Consider the following 18,559-nt stretch of genomic DNA (forward strand, 5'->3'; position numbering starts at 1 on the left):
AGCCCTTTTGTTGTATTGTCGTTGGTGTTAAAACGGTTTGCTTTCACATTATTGCTCAGTATGATTGAGCTCACAACAATGGCGTTTGATGAGATGAATTGATTTATTATTTATCTTTGATTATATTATTATTATGTGTTAATTTCAATGGATTTGTGGTTTTGGAGGTTGGTTGTATTTCAAGAGCTTGCTAATTCAATTCTAATAAACTACTCATCAGTAATGAATAATAATTGATAATGACAGTGGTAAACTAGATCGGCTATAATATAAGTGCTGGGTTCGATTGGAGGCTACAATTATTTTACATACCTACCTACTCTAAGTACTATCCTAGTATTACTACAATGGGTTAAATAAACCGGGTTACAAGTATATCTCGAAACCAGGGCTCGCGCAAACCTTCTTTCCCTGCGTGTTCACTGTCGACACAGTAAAGATATTACAAGCAGTATAATAACTCGGCCGTATTTTTGAAATAAATACCTACAGCCGCGCGGTACGTAAACATGTCATAGGGCTGCCCGCATGCAGCAATTTAATTACATTTGCTAACTTTGTGTTTCCACTTAGTTTTGTGATTGTAAATAAACTTTTTTAATATAAACAAATAAAATACTTTGTAAATTGTAGTAAAATGGGAAGTGATAAATAAAAATGCGTGTTTTTTGATTGGTTGATTTAATTAAGGCTGATACTACGTCAATGATCTTGAAGGATTGGTCGTATTCTTAAACATATTTATTTCGGTGATGCCATCTAGGTATTACCTCCACACTACGTGAACAAATAAAAAAAAAGATAAATACCTTCATGAAATTGTAGTGATTTAAAATAGATAATGAAACAATGAACAAACGCACTAATTGTCCCTACGATACGATAGTTCCCCTAGATTTCTCTAGGATGCCATTATCAGATCCTGACATGAAAAAAATGGGACTAACCTGAAAGAATATTCATCCAAACAAAAAAGAAACGGTTTACAAATGACGGAAATATCGCTGTAAATACGATACGATTCTTTTTGGAAGTCGGTTAAAATTCTTGTCACCAATGCCAAGCTGAGCAAAAGTTTTATGAGCTTGCACATTAAAGTGCATAAAATCCGCCATTTTGATTTTTTAAAAACTAAGTTACCCAGTGACACTCGGCCTATCTAGACGAGTCTAATGACATATCATTTATCAGTATGTGTGCTTGGCAAATTTGTTCGTAACACTCCCGAAGGTCGGCGCGGTCCGGGAGGGGGGTAACGATGCCCAGCGCGTACGACTTCACACCCGCGCAGTCCTTTCCTCCCGTCGCCCGCATACAACAACAAGTCATAACATTCAAACACATACTCCTCCTTTGGGCTTCGCCGCAGTCGGGTAACAAAACACAAATGATCCGAGCACAGTCACACAATACATTGTACAAGCAGTCGAGGTTTTAATACAAGCTTATCGTACCTACTGTATCGTGATTCATGAACCGCGTATAGCTACATATTTCAATCGTGTCAATCACTTTCCTTTACTCTATTCACTTTATTTACTAATCCAGATACCTACCTTTATTCTGGAGATAAAAGGAAATACCTTATCCATTAAAAAATACAAGATTATGTACCTACCTACTAATAAGTAAATTTATTTTAAAGTTAACCTTTCAGAGTTTCCAGGTAACTTAAAAAAAGTTATCTCTGGATGGGATAATTTTGAATTCATGCATCCAAAAACGGCACAGTATTTCCTACTGGTCATAATTAAAAAAATCTAATACTATTAATACACTTTACTCTGTTAATACACCGTGCGTTCGTTCGTCACCGCGGCACAGTCGCGACTGTCTTCACCCTACGATCACCCCATGTTCAAGGAGCGTAGGTATAGCTCGCGTTTCGACCTCTAGTATGAAGTCCAACTACTGGTTGTAATATCTTTTCTGTGCTGTCGACTTACACGAAATCTCAAGGCGCTGCGTTAAAAACGAAAAAGATATAGACACAAAAAGTAAGTCACTTGGGTGTAAAAACACCGTTGTGACTTTGAAGGGTTAATATAAATTTACATTTTTGTTTTTTATTTTCTATCATTATTGTCAGCCTATTTTAATATTACTGTACAGTTAGGCCTCTTTCGTTATATGAAAAAGGATTTGGAGTTAGTCTATGTTGCTTGGTCGCAGGGAGCCGCTGGATGCTAGCGGCTTGAGACCATTATATTTGGAAGTACTATGTCCAGCAGTGGATGTCCATCAGCTGATAGTGATGATGAATGATGAACCGACATGAACGAGGCGGTACAGCACTTCCCCATAGTAGCTTTCAAACAGCGATGTACCTCCTATTACCAAAAACATTTTTTTCTGTTCAATTTTATTAATATTTGAGCTGACCCGTTATTCAAATTGTGGTTCCATAAACTAAAGTCTATCATTAGTCGAACGAGGCCATTTTGCTACGCTAACGTTGCTTGCATGTCTGCGAAATTAATTAAGCACCGGGTCGTAAAGCTCATATAGCTAAACGTTATCTATCTAAACGCAGTTATTACTTCTAATGGCTAAGATATTACACACGATACAGCTAAGGCTAGGCACGAAGATGTTATGCATGATAGCAATCATTCCATTAGGTTGCCTGAAACTGAGTAATTACTCCAGTTTGCACCACCTAACTGAATTTGTTATCTCCAGTAAATAGGTATACAAGCACAGTTATTATCTTTTGTGAAATTAATTTTCACGGAGGAGGAGGAAGACTTTAAAAAAGATTAGTGTCCATGTACGGCTGTACCTGTGTTTAATTTTTTACTATGTTCTCCGAGATCTCCGTCAATAATGTAGAGTGTGGACCAACTTAGAAAATTTCGATAATTTCATATGTTTTGTTTGAAAGAATAAGTACCACATAAATGTGTTAATCCTGACCAACTGACTGACCAAAGTACTAAAAGAGTATGTTACCGGCACTGTGTGGCGTTACCTTAGATAAGCATCGCGATACGTCTTTGCTAGTAAAGATATCGCAACCTACTCATGTTACTAGGCCTGAGTTGATCAAATTAAAAAAAAATTAAAATGTTAAATTCAAGTCATAAAAGTGCTCATTGTTAATTCATGGAGCTCATAGTCAAAAGTTTTTGATTATACACCCGTTGGACTACTGTCATACACAATCTAAACTTTTTGATTAATTGAATAATATAGGGGAAAATGTTAACACGAGATGGGAATCAAATCGAGAATAAAGTGAGGCAACTGCAATAAAAACCGTCATCGGAAGTTCGTGACCTCGTGTTAGCAGTAGAGATGACAGCTGTAGCGAGCAGTACTCTCCAAAGCGGTGATAGTATCAGCCCCCGGCGGTTATCAAGTTACCAAACAGCTATTTTAGTTGCACTTTAAGCTCTGATTTCCCTCCCAAGTTGCACCAGATAAGAGTAATTAAGCCAACTTGTTCTAAGCGTCTTTATAAACTTTTTCTTTTTAATTCCACAAAGCAACTGTTAGCTCACTTACCTAGCCTAGAATTTTTTAATTCAACCCACCGTAGTCTCACTGCTCCGTACAATTATATGGAAATGAAGGCTGTGGAAACTTTTCTAGCGCATTTCGACTCTACAGAAAAGTTTTAAAGTCAAATACCCTTCTTACACATTGCACGGCACTGGCGCTTTCCTTTGTCTTTGTCTACTCCTTCTTTATTATTAGTTTTTGCTGAGTGTGCCAGCATTTGTTTCCTCCTTGAGTTTTCCTCAGTTTGCGCTTTTTGCTTGGCTGTTTTTATTGTTATAAGTAGCCAGCACTTTTTGCCTCTGAACTGAAGATTGTTTTAAGTAACTTCAACTTCAATCTCTGTAAGTATCTTTTTAGTCGACTTTTAAAAGGTCGGTTAAAATGTTTGGACTAAGGAAAAAAATAATATTTACCATGCTATTTTATAAAATTACCATTTATCTCTCTTTCTGACGATAGGACGGAGATCTGACATAGAATCGATAACTTTAGTGTGTTCAATTTCTGATAGTTTTCTTAAGAGAGATCGCTTATTAACATTGATATTTTTTGCTTATACTATTTATATACATAGATGATGCCAAAATTAACACATACAAACACACATCCACAAAATATGACCAGTATTACAAGTTGTCGCAAGCCTCCACAGCGAGCGTGTCAAAGATAAAGTTAAATTTCATCTCCAAAATAAAACCCTTCAAAATTCACATCATGAATTCGAATCACGATTCAAGATGGAGTCACGAAATAAGGAACCATTCTCCATTGTTATATAAAAACACAGACTCGGCTCTTATTCAGGTGAACGTAACGTAGACCGTTTATATCTCTATCTACGTCGGGATCACTCCAAATCACTACCCAGCGAGAGGTGCGCGAGTTTTTCCACGAATATTTCCACTTAATAAACGTCTGGGTAAGCCGTGGGTGATATATTAAGTTAGATGGTGGTTTCTTTATTCGATGACAACTGTGTTGTAGTAGACTGGTAAATCGCTTGACGATTCACAATTTCTAGACCTAATGATTAGCATATTTTATGTGCTATTGATTGATGAACAATGTGATAATGTTTAATTAAATTCAGTTTTTCACAAATCCCGCGGAAAGTATGGATTTTTTCGGATGAAAATTTGCCTAGATGTTTGTCCAGGGTAAAATCTTTTACCATTTCAAAATTGAGCCAGATCACTTCAGTAGCCGCCGCGCAAAGGCGGAACAAACATACAAACTTACACACACACTTCCACACAAACTTTCGCCTTTATAATATTAGTGACTAGCGGACGCCCGCGACTTCATCCGCCTGGAAATCAATGTAAACTTTCAAGCTCTATTTCACCACTTTGGAGTTTAAATATTAAAAATTTTTGAATTTCTTTAGATTTCGTATTTTTTTTATGATTATTGACTAAATTTTTAAAACTGTAACTCAAAAAATGAAGGACTTTCCATACTTTCAACCCCTATTTCACCCCCTTCTTATTTTATTTTTGCAATAAAAAGTATACCATAACCTTTTCCGTCTTATGGTCTTAACCTTGTCAAGTTTCATTTGAATTCATTCAGTAGTTACAGCGTGATGCCCGAATAACAAATAAGCACGGACAGACAGACAGATAGACAAAATTTCAAAAAAAAAAATTCTTGCTTCAGTATCGATTATATAATGCCCCCCAACAAAAATTTTCAAAATATCTTCAATATACAGAATGTACAAAATGTACAGAATTCGTATTATAATTAGTATAGATTCTAGATGGCGCCAGTAGTACTCTATGCCACGCCACGGTAATGTTTGTTGTTACAAATGGTATAAGTAAAATCTCAAATTGCTAATAAATGTTTAGAATTCGACCATTTTTATTATAAGTATAGATAAGTGATATTATATAAATAATCTTTTTTGCTAAGTTGGTTAAGGAAGCCGATAACGACCGGTGTTTATACGCGCAGTGACCGGAAAAAAGGTTGTATTATCATGTAACAGGTTGTTAGGAGAATGTTTGTTTCCAATTTTCCTTCCTTTGTCACTAACAATGTTGGGTCAGGTGTCGAAGAATTTTGTACGACGTAATCGCTTTGGATCTTGAATTTTTGTATACCTATCTAGATATTGCGGAATTTTATCTAAAAATATTCCATACCTACCATAAATTTAAGTGTCAAATTAAGAGCACACTTTTATAAAATAAGTTCATTATGGCACTGAGTCCATCGCGGGCAAACACTACACGGAATTGTCATAAAATTGTCCTACTGAAGTAATTAACTCTCTCCTGTGTGTTTAGATGAGCTGTAAGAGGTCTGAGTTAAATAAGCTTAATTAACCACTTACCATGAAGTAGTTACGAGTCAAATTAAAGTGTCATTTTCACAGAAAAATAACAAAAAACTTAGTTTGATAATAATGTCAACCCTTACATAATTATAAACCTAAGGTAATTACCAAGGTAAAAAACAGATCAAAAATTATGTATATGTTTACTTTATGATCAGAAAATGTATATACTAACCGGGTAGAAAAGGACAAAACGTATTATTCTAGAGGGGTGCAATAACAATTTTCAGACGACCGCTTGGCATGAAGTTGATCTTTTTTTGATTACAAAATTCAAACGAAAAAGTATAAAAGTAATATTTTATTTTTACTAGACCACAAGGGCTTATTCTGTTTTAATTTTAGGTTAAATTTTTTTTTTTTTTCAATTTGTAAATTAATATAATCGAGTAAATTTGATGATGCTCGTATAAAGAGGTGAAACGTAGTAGAGTTTTGTCATATTTTTATAGCGGTCCCGCACGAATTTATCAAGAAGGTACTCGCGGAAAATTGCGAAATAAAATTATGAACGTCATGAATTTCCATATGCAGCGCTCTTGATAATTTTCATGTTTATCCTATTAAAAAATAAATGGCTGTGAAATATTTTTAAAATCTCAACCCGTCACTTCACACGGTGTTCTAGCAATAAATTGAAGGCTGTGTTTGTGTTAAAAGCGGTACATCCGCGCTTCCATTAGCGACTCAAAGTGTCCCCCTTTCCCCGGATCTTCCAAACCGGGTTAATAGTATTTTGTCCCGGGGACGGTGTTGCCGCTGCTACGAGGATCTAATGGGGAATGAACTGCACAAAGGGGTCACAGATTTGATACCTATGTAAACGTAATGTGTCATACGCTCGAGTTTACTTAACTTAGAGATGAACTTACATTTATGGCATTTCTCTCCCGTTTTGATCCGCTCCTCTGCGTGTTGTCAAGGGTTGAATGTAAGAGAAGTTAGCCTCTGCGTGATAATTTTTCTACTATTCATTTTCAATCTTCCATTTAATATTTATAACCGACTTAAGGAGGAGGAGGTTCTCTATTCGACGCGTATAATTCTTTTTTATGTTTGTCACCTCATAACTTCGTCCTTTATTAACCAACTTTGAAAATTCTTTTTTTGTTGGAATAAGTACGTTCTTCCAGATTGGTCAAATGTCATTTTCATGAAAATCAGTTTTGTAATTTTGTGTTAAATCAACTGAAATACGTCTTTGAAGTGGGTTCCATTTTATGTTAAAAAGATTATCTTGAATGAAATGAAGTGTTCTTCTTTTTTATATTTGAACCTTTTAATGATAGGTACTGGACGCAATATATTTTATTACAAAATAAATCATTTACTTCAAATTGAAAACGCAATTCTAACTAGAAGAAACCTTTCTGAACGATGTTTTTTATCCCGGAAACAAAAATACTTTATTGCAAAAATGATTTTCCGTTTTCCTCTAACGACGGTCGGTGCTTCGAAGTACAAAAAAAATGTTTTAAATTCAAATTAATTCATATTTACGTAAGAAATAGGCCTCTTAGATGGAAAATCAGGTACTTTTTGCATTTTTAGGAAGACTATGTAGCTCAGGGGGCCGCTCCAGTTTCTTTCAGCATAAAAGATGTCTTTCTATGCAGCCTATATGGATCGTGTGCTCACATTTCGACAATGCTACTCTATCCGGAATGGAACTTTCTAGCCGGATAGGCCAAAATGCCTTGCCGTTTATTTTATGTGCTACTTGACTTTTATTATTTTGTACGAAAATACAGTTCTAAATTTAGCAACGTACTATTATATTTTTTGATAATGGCTTGATAAAACTCACACATCGAAATTTAAAATTTCTTATCCGTGTTAGAAAAAAGGTTTTTCTGTAAGTTTGTGTGTTTCATCCTACTAATATTGTAAACGCGAAAGTTTGTATGGATGTTTGTTACTCTTTAACGGAGCTACTACTGAAGCGATTTGGCTGAAATTTGTAATGGAAATAGATTTTACTCTGAATTAACACATAGGCACATACTTTTCATCCGGGAAAAATCCACGGTTCCCGGGGGATTTGTGAAAAACTGAATTCCACGTAGACGAAGTCGCGGGCGTCCGCTAGTAAAGTATAATAGAGTTTTCAGAATTTAAAAGCATACATTATAATAATTAATGCATAGAAGGTGCTTTCTTTAAAAAAAAAAATTTACCTAGCCTAAAACACAGTCATAAATTCTTACATTTTTATTACAAGTGTTGTAATATCATGGAAACACGATACAATAAATTACTGTTCTAACATTGAATACAAAAATACAAATACCCACAAAGTACATTAGTTCAATATAGACATCAAAATAGATAGCCTATAGTAGAAATGCATTCGCTGTAACGTGTATGGACCGCATTATAGTTACGACTGGCGTAACGGTCCATAAGCTGTGCAGTGAAATGGTATTACTTTATACCCTAGTGTTATAAAGTTGCTTTTAAATATTATATTCCCTCGTAAATCTACTCTTGCGTCAACGTTGTCTGAACTATAAAGCAGTTTATTAAGGCAAACTGGACGATAAAAATTTTAATCCATAGTTAGAACAATGCGGTATCTAATATCTTTATATCATACTAGCCGACGCCACGTTTTACCCACTTATTTCTCATTTCCGTAGTGGTACAGTGAAAAAGTATAGCTTATAATGATTGATACTTTTTGATAACTAGCGGACGCCCGCGACTTCGTCCGCGTGGTATTTAGTTTTCACAAATCCCTCGGGAATCACGGATTTTTCCAGGATAAAAAGAAGCCTTTGTGTTAATCCGGGCTATAATATATCTCAATACCAAATTTCAGCTAATTCCGTTTAGTAGTCAAGGCGTGAAAGAGTAACAAACATTCATATCATTAAAATCACCAGTTTTCGCAAATCTTGGGAAACCATGGATTTTTTGGGGATAAAAAGTAGCCTATATGTTATTGCAGAGTAAAATCTATTTCTATTCCAAGTTTCAGCCAAATCGCTTCAGTAGTAGCGGCGTAAAAGAGTAACAAACATCCAAACATCCATACAAACTTTCGCGTTTATAATATTAGTAGGATAGTAGGATGTAGCTTTATAAAATTAAAAATATTAAAAACAACTGCGTCGTTGGTCTGAAATTAAGCCTTTGTGGCTTAAGACCACGAGATCCTGGGTCAAGCTTTGAAATTAAAATATATTTGAGCATTTCTTTCTTCCAGAAATTTTTACTTTAAATTTTCAGCCCAGAAAGGGAATTTCAAAGAAAGTGTGTTAGAAGTATGTACGACAAATAGTCAAGCGGGTGGGCATCAAACCACCTATCCTATCTATCTATCCTATTCATCTATCGGTAACAAGTCCGGGCCCTTTATCGTTGAGCTTATGAGGCTCTTTGTCATAAGTTATATGTCACATACTCGTAGTGTTATAAAGACCCTTTATGTGGCAAATGGTGATATAAAGGTTTATAAAAGGCACCTACCAAGTGCACGCCCTTTCCGTAGCAGTAAATGTGGCTGGATGTTTGCATAAAAGCTATATGGGCTCGCCTGCTTCCATTAGCGGTTGGGCATGTCACCACATCCCCCCCCCCCCTACTTCCCCACCCCTCCACTAGTGTAATAAATTAGCCAGATTAAAAAGGTTACCGTCTTTGACGTAGTAGGTAGTTTTATATTAATTTTCGTATGGTTTAGAGATGTCATAAATTAGCCTATTTAACGACCAGGCCAATACAGGCAACGCATCACATTATAGGTAACGGGATATAGAGATCAGACCAAACACGCAGCTTCAATGCGGATTGGCGGTCATAGAGACTTTAGTTTAAACCGAAACAATTAAACCCAATGAAAACAAAGTACCTACAACGTACAACCAACCTGGAGGAAGAGTTTACCAAATATACATATTGTAGGAAATGGTAGTCTGAGACGGATATGACGTCAGGTGGCGCGACTTGTTTACGTAAATAGTGGGGAGTTCGAGAGGGGTAGCAATCGGTTGGCGGGAACGACTTGCAGTATGCAATATAACGGCTTCAGTATGCTTATGACGTTCGAGTCGTCCACATTTATTGTTGTGTATTTCTTTATGGGTTACTTGGGATAGGCGAGGAGCGTAACTTGAGTGAAAAAGGGGAGTGTTAATTAACTGTCAAAGACGTATTTAACCCTACACACAACGTTCACAAGTGCGTGACTCCACTCAAGGTCATTCTCAGATATTCTAGGGTCAGTATTTGGTTACAGTTTCATTTGTTAATTAAGCTGTCCTGACAAATGCTGTGAATCATAACCTTTGTTCGTCATTGGTTTTCTGTTAGTTTAATGGTTACTGGACGATAATAATCACTGAATCACGGGACCGTAGTTCAGTAGTCACGCGGTGTCGCGCGTTGATACCGCGTTCCAATTTGCAAACATCATTATACCTTAACTTTGTTCAAAATATTAATAAGATGATTCGACATTCGATGAAACGAGTCAGGCCTGGCCTACGATACACTGTGGAATAATAGAGGTTAGTGTTTGCTGCAGAATCTTCGGTAGGTACAGGAAGAAATAAACATGATATGGCTCTAACTAAGCATGGTAGATACTCGTACTTCCTGAATTCGTTCTGTCCAAAAGTACCAATATTACTATATTTACTCAGTCTAGGCGACACTGTAATACGATTAAAATGCTCTAATTTTACTCTGGCCGACATGTTGAAGTGATGTTAAATCGAGTTCCCAGGTTTGCAACATAATATTAACAAGTTTGCATTGCAAGTACTTGCACTAACTCTATAACAATGCTAACTTTGTCGACACTATTATATTGTATGCAGAGTACTATTTTGACTTCGGTCGCTATAAATACATTGAAATTTAATCATCGTGTTTACTGTTGACGAATTTCAACATGGACCAAGAGCCTGCTATAGTCAGACCTACCTTATTGCAGTTTACTCCTTATGAATCGTTTTTTCATCTATAACCCCAGGTATGACATGGCGTGGCTGCGGAGCAACATATACTTATTTCGACAATCGATCTGTAACGTGCATCGGAGCTGACATACACATTTTTTTATGATGGCTGTAAAATGGCTACCTTAAATTGCATAAATGGCTACCAAACTCATTTCTCTATTAATATTACGTGTGAATTGATTATTATAAATTATAATGTTAGGTGTTAATGATATTGCAAGCTGGAAGGCGGAATTTGATGTTTATGTCAATAAGATCTGACTGTAACCTGAATTCGCATAAATTCTTCTTTTATTTTTTCTTTTTTTAATTTCATAAAGTCCTTCTAGTTGACGGAAAAGATAATATTTACTGGACTCATCACGACTCTTATCATATTTTTTTTAGAAAGATATAATATTTTAGAGTTAATAATATGAATAATAAAATTATTATTGACAAACTAAAATGAAGATGGCTTACTTACTTGCTGCTCTGGTCTGTATTGATTGGAATTCCCAATCAAAATAAACACGAGCGAGTAGAACGTAGTAATGTTTTATGCACAGCGTGTAAGAGGTCTGTAGTCTGTTAGGAGTAGCATAAATAATGGAAAACCACTACGGAACATCCGGTTCCCACTCCATCGGGATTTACTGCATCACATGTATTTAACACCAGATCAATTGATTTAGGCCTCAACTATCCCACGGATCAGAGATCTAACTCAAACCCGAAAGATTAAATTTACTAGACTTTTGCTGTAATCACTTCTAAGCTATGATTTTGCTTAATTTATGTAGAAAGGAAAAAGTTAATCAGACATTATATCATCATCATCATTATCAACCCATATTCGGCTCACTGCTGAGTTCGAGCCTCGTCTCAGAATGAGAGGGGTTAGACCAAATAGTCCACCACGCTGGCCCAATGCGGATTGGCAGACTTTACACACGCAGAGAATTAAGATGTTTCCTCAGGATGTTTTCCTTCACCGTTTGAGACACGTAATATTTAATTTCTTAAAATGCACACAACTAAAAAATTGGAGGTGCATGCACCGGACCGGATTCGAACCCACACCCTCCGGAATCGGAGGCAGAGGTTATATCCACAGGGCTATCACGGCTCTTGAAATTATATATTTTTAATTAATTTCGAAAGGCTTCGTTGAAAAAACAAAGCTTGTTTGTAACAGCAAAGCTATATTACCCGGGCAGCATGTCAGCGTATTTTTTTACATTTTGCAAAGAAGACAGCGTATTTTTTTACATTTTGCTCCGACGAATATAATTTTGATATTTAAAAATTAGGTTTATTCATTTTGTAGTAAGAGCGGGGGCACACGATGCGTTGCGGCGACGGTGCGGCGTCGGAGCGGTGTCGCTGCGTCGTCTTTCATAGCATCTGTAGCATGTCACACGATGCTTTTCGGTGCCGCACCGGACTCGCAATCCCAAGGCGGTGAATGCGTTGTGACGTTGGAGCTGCACCGCTCCGTTGTTATGCGTCACAAGGAATGACACACGCTCACGTTTCGATTTTTTTTCGAGTTGTTATTGATATGGTCTACCTCATAACATTAGTCAAAGTATGCGACATAACAGCGTTGCGGCGCCGCACCGCTCGTGTGCCCGCTGGTGCGGTGAAATCTTTGCGATGCGGTGCCGCAACGCATCGTGTGCCTTCAGCCTTACCGAGATTCGAAAATCGCCGGAATGGCTTTAATTAAAGAAGTTACGGCCTTGCCTTGTTCCTCGAATTGCTGATAAATCATAGACACTACGTCTATTATATATGACATATACGTCATTGATTGAAAAAAAGGCTAACTTAAAAAAACACAATTTCACGTGAACTTATTATTTTTTTTCTGATAGTATAAGTGCGGTAGGCTCCTTAGTCCATAGCATTAGCGTAGTGTTTAGGGCAACAGCGGCGTCACCGGGGGGTTTGGGCTAGTCCCCCATCGCCTGATGCAGAGTAGATGGGCGGAACGACTCTCTAAGGGCGTCTCCTCTGAGACTCGGAGTTAGAGAGCCGTTCGGGCTAGGGTCTTTTGGTCTGAGTGTATTAGTCCACGCGCCCCCGAGAACATGAATTAAGCATTGGTTGTTCGTTATGTTATCGTCAGGACGTGTTTTGGGCGTCAAGATCTACAATCAGCGTTGGATTCGGGGGGTGGAGCTGCAATCCTTACCCAATAGTTAGTTGGGGTGGGTGGCGGCTCTCTCAAAATAAGTTTTCGAGAGCTGTTTCATATATTGGGCTATTGTAGGGAGATCTAGGTATCTATGTAAATCGTTATTGCGCACAAACCACGGATCGCCCGTGGCCTGACGCATGAATCGGTTCTGAAAAACCTGAAGAGGTTTTAGAGTCGTCTTTGGGTGCTGGGCAAACACTACACTAGCGTAGGTCATTATTGGACGGATGCAGGTCTTGTAGAAAGTGACCTTGGAGCGGAAGGATATCTGCGGGCGTTTCCAAGTAAATTATTAAAAAAATATTTTGCATTATTTCTCAAGAAATGCAATTTTTTTATTTTTCCTTCCAGTCTTACACTGTGTTTCAGTTTAAGGAATTACTGGCAGTTCCTTTAAATTTTCCATTCCCGTAAACTAGGCATTTAAAACTTTCAAGTTTCTTCATCTTTGGAACGGTTGAAATACCTCTGCTGAATAATTAATAGCATATCTGAAATACTTCGTTCACAGTAGGTCGGGCCGATCAGTCTACAATTATAACATCTATTTCCATCGTTGAGGCCAGTCAAGTTTCATTTCAGGAAGTTATTTATAGATCTATGAGATCGATCTTTGATCGGCGTTTTTTTAGAAAACATAGATTTCTGCCATAAAAAAAATCTATATATATAATATGTACGTATATCAAATAGTTTTGAAGAGGTATAGCGATGAATATATCTACTTCCTTTTATGTTCAGACACAAGTTTTTCATGAGAGATACCAGTACAATATATTGTAATTTTGACGTATTATAAACTCACTACAAAAAAGTTATAAATATTTTTTTTAAATATATTAAGATTAAGCTTTGCCTATGCTATGTGTTTTTTTCTCATCTAGGTTCAATTTCTAGCTCAGGCTATTCAAAAATTTATTATTACTAAATAAACAAATTAATTTTAAAGTTATCAGTCATAACGATGTTTATTAAACGAATAGGTATATTAAAATTAATTTAAATGTTTTGCTCAAAATCTACATTTTTTTTTAATTTTGAGTTTTTTTCGATCAATCTTTAGTAATAGATTAAACGTCGCATGCCATTAATTATAGTGAAAAAATATTATAATGTTATCTGGTAATACCTACAAATTAATCTTTTGTTTTTTTTTATTCTTCACAGGTTAGCCCTTGACTATAATCTCACCTGATGGTAAGTGATGATGTAGTCTAAGATAGAAGCGGGCTAACTTCATAGGCGGAGGATGAAAATACACACTCCTTTCGGTTTCTACTCGACATCGTACCGGAACGCTAAATCGCTTGGCGGTACGTCTTTGTCGGTAGAGTGGTAACTAGCCATGGCCGAAGCCTCCCACCAGCCAGACCTGGACCGATTAAGAAAATCTCAATCTGCCCAGCCGGGGTTCGAACTCAGGACCTCCGTTTTATAAATCCACCGCGCATACCACTGCGCCACGGAAGCCGTCTTGCTACTCTAAGGCTTTCATATTTCCAATTTAGTTAACGGCCACGAACGGAGTCTTAATATCATTACTTGTTAAATTGTAGTTAATTTTCCTCCGTACAAACCCTAAGCCTTTAGGGCGTTGTAATAAGAAAATGCTTGGGTCTTTATTAAGCAAAATTGGAGGTAAGCACTCCCGAGCTTTATAAAAGCGGGAAAAGCCTCTCGCTAAAGTGTTCAGACCCTTTTCTAATAAGAGGATTCTAATAAGAGCGACCACTACTTGAGTAATGCTTTATTGTCTTCAAAACACGATAATGTTTTAGAAACAGTATTGTAAAAGTTATTGAGTGCATTTTGTGCTAAAACAAAATAATAGATTTATAAATATAACATTTATTATTATAATATGGATAGATGGATAATCTATACTAATATAATAAAGCTACGGAGTTTTTTTGTTTGTTTGTTTGATTGAACGCGCTAATCTCAGGAACTACTGGTCCGATTTGAAAAGTTCTTTCAGTGTTAGATAGCCCATTTATCGAGGAAGGCTATAGGCTATATTATCCCTGTATTCTTACGGGAACGGGAACCACGCGGGTGAAACCGCGCGGCGTCAGCTAGTATTTATTATTTTTAAGTAGAGCTTTTTGAGCCATGATAGCCCAGTGCACGCAGCTTAAACTTTTCAGTTACATACATTTGAAAAAAATAAATGTCTCGTGTCTCAAACGGTGAAGGAAAAACATTGTGAGGAAATCTGAATATATTTGAGAATTTTTTTAATTATCTGCGTGTGTGAACTCTGCTAATCCGCATTGGCCCAGCGTGGTGGACTATTGGTTTAATCCCTCTAATTCAGAGAGGAAACTTGTGCTCAAAAGTGAGCCGAATATGGGTTGTTAATTAATGAAGAGACCTTTTTACCTTGATGATTCAGTGCTTAGTTTATGAATATTCAGATCACGAGGTCCGAGGTTCGATTCTTGGGTCGGACTAAATTACACTGAGCTTTTCTTTCTTCTTAAAAATTTTCAGTATAAATCTCAACCCGGACTTTTTCTCCCTCGGATATCGGGCTTTTAGCCTGATAAGGATAACAAAGTGGTTTTTGTGATAGAGAAAAGTCTTGTCTAGAGATGTACTTCCGTCATGCTTTCTGCAGCCAAGTAGCATTGATGTATTCCGCTGTAGATAAACTAACAACATTATAACACGAAACTTAGTAATATACTTTACTTTCATTCGGTAAAGCTATCTTTGAAAAAAATTACATAAAAAAATGACTGTCAAAATTCTCCCAATCTATTTTCACCCGCGTTAACTTATTTAACTAGCTATCTACATAGTGCACAAGTGTAATAAGACTCACATGTGCACTATCTTTCCCCTACTTTTAATGGAAAGGTCACTTAGCCATCTACGTGAAAGATGAATAAAGTCAAACGTGTGCACTTTGTACTTGAAAGGAAAGAAATAGAAAACTTTTTGTGTTGACCTTATCCAGTATCCCGTGAACAAGATATTATATCACCCTAGGGATGGAATAACGAATAACAACTAGTAATTAATACACGGTAGTACCTGCTTGTACGTGTTACGTAGTTAATCCACTCTACATCCCCGCGGGGATGAAATCATTAGGGGTGAACTCCCTCTAATATTATTTATATACCAGTGAACTTATTTCCTGAATCAAACTATAACTATAATATTTTGTTTGGGTAACTTATTACCTAAAACATGGGTTTTGTTGTACTATTTTATTCTCTATAAATGAATCAATTCTATCGAAACTAAGTATAAAGCTAAGTCTGTCTCTTTGTTTGCGATAAATTCAGAAACTACTTAACAGATTTTCATGCGTTTTTCATATTAGATAATAGTTTATGAGAAAGGAATAAGTATGTAATATGCTTATATACAAAAAGTGGGAAAACTGTTGAAAGTGTGAGGAAAAAGTGGTTCTCCATAGATGATGTTTTACCTTTAAGTCCTTTGACGATCATTATCAGATGTCAGTGATAACGGCAGGTACATTAAAGTTTTCTTTGAGGCATGGTGGTGCAACAATGCCAACTTCATAACTCTAGGCTGAGAAATTATACTGAAAATTTCTTGGAAGAAAGAAAGGCTCAGCATGTAATTCACAGCCAGGACTCGAACCGAGGACCTCGTGCTCCCAAAGATTGTACTAGGAGTAAGTACGACAATAGACCAACGGGGTGAGAATTGAACCACCACCCCTCGGTGATAGGTCTAACCGCTCTTACCGTTGAGCTATTGAGGCTTTTGTAGCTACTTTATCTTAAAGTTGAATATGTGAAGAGATGTTAGTGCACTTTTTCTTTGGAAATAAACAATGCTAAATATGTAATTTAAAGACGATCTTATATGTTACATCAAGTTCAAAATTTAGATCGTAGCGAGATTTTAATCGTTTAAAATAATATCGTAAAATGTGGGTAGTGCGTATTCAATATTATATTCAATATTCATTTATTTCAATTAGGCTTAGTTTACAAGCACTTTTGAAAGGTCAGGTATATGTCAAAATTTAATTTCTAATGGTGGTAAAAATAGTCGAAAACTTAAAATTAAAGTTACGAGGGTTCCAAACGCGCAAATAATAACAGTGTATTTTAATCGCAAATTGATGTTCAGTCTAGCTTAAATTGAGCTTCGCGTATTTTTAGTTTAAATACTAGTTACAAAAAATATATACGAGGTCGAGTTAACGTTATGGTTACGTTAACGAGTTTTTTTATATCAATGATTAAGTGCTTCTTAACACTAAATTCTATAATTTTTACATGAGTCTTATTTTACAGTCATTTTTTCCATTTTTGTAGGGTATAGTGTATATGTATACATACGTATTGTCTTTGTTAACCTAAAAATGATATTACATGGGTTACAAACGCAACGCAATAATGGGATGTAATTAAACATACCTACTTCGCATTGTCGCTAAAAAAATTAAATTCGAATAAATGTAGGTAAAAAGGGTAGACAAAAACAGTTAATTACATAAATAGTCAAGGGTGAAACTCGACTTCTATGCTATATCTACAATAACACACACGTATAACGTATGACATACACAACTCACCATCACGACATCGGACGCTGATTCCCAAAGTCCTGCACACACACAAAACGAATACTCCATTGCACTGCACACACAAGCACAGACACTGTGTCACATAACAAAAAAAACACACTGTATTCGAATTTCGAATTTGTATTCGTCGGGGTAACCCGGGCGCGGTCGCGGTACAACACGTCAGTACACCCCACTGATGCCGTTTGAGGGATTGCCGCTTGTGCGCATGTCTTGCCGCGCAACCTCGACCTCGGAGCAATTAATGTTATAGACGGAACAATGTCGTCGGCTCCTCTTAGAAGAGGTCCCTGCCTTATGAACCAGTGGTAGTCTATACAAATGATCAAACTTGATTTGATCAAAAGTGTTTGAAATAAATGAATTTAGTTTTTTTTCGATATATCGTTTACACGGACAATCAATGTAAATCGGTGTAGATTTCAAGATTAAGTACTTTACATGCACAATTTTATTGGAATCATAAATTTTATTTATATATTTTTAATATTTAAAATATTATAAAGGTTTTGTCTGAATTAAAATAAGGTCAGTAACGACAACATTGTTGGTTTGGTTAGTTCTTCAAAATGGATGTCTCAAGCCTGAGTTATGTCTGTTCAAATATTATAGAAAATGTAATAATGTTAAGTGTTTTTTATTAGTTTTCGCCCTAAGCGGCTGATGTATTAGCAAACATTTCCCTTTTTTATTCTTTACAAGTTAGCCCTTGACTACAATCTTACCTGATGGTAAGTGATGATGCAATCGACATTGTACCGGAACACTAAATCGCTTGGCGGTACCTACGACTTTGCCAGTAAAGTGGTAATTAGTCACTGCCGAAGCCTCCCACCAGCCATACCACTGCGCCAAAGAGGCCGTCGCCTACTTTAATCGGGATAATTTAAGAATAATTTTGCAATCCAAGGCTTTAAGATTCCTTCTACGAAATCCGTTGCTCTATGCGGTTCCCGAGATGCACGAGTTTTCACGATGGG

General features: G+C 36.5%; 1 protein-coding gene across 2 annotated transcripts in view; it reads right to left on the reverse strand.

Moving 5' to 3' along the window:
• Positions 1-18,037, reverse strand: part of LOC112044580 (neuroligin-4, Y-linked) — a 118,035-nt gene extending 99,998 nt beyond the window's left edge. The window contains exon 1 of one of the 2 annotated variants that reach the window (XM_024080452.2): positions 17,568-18,037. The gene's annotated coding sequence lies outside the window, so the exon portion shown is untranslated. The remainder of the gene's footprint in view (positions 1-17,567) is intronic. The other variant, XM_024080451.2, reaches the window with a different exon arrangement.
• Positions 18,038-18,559: the final 522 nt, after the last annotated feature.

The sequence above is a fragment of the Bicyclus anynana genome, chromosome 4 (assembly GCF_947172395.1).
Source record: "Bicyclus anynana chromosome 4, ilBicAnyn1.1, whole genome shotgun sequence".
Taxonomy (NCBI): Eukaryota; Metazoa; Arthropoda; class Insecta; order Lepidoptera; family Nymphalidae; genus Bicyclus; species Bicyclus anynana.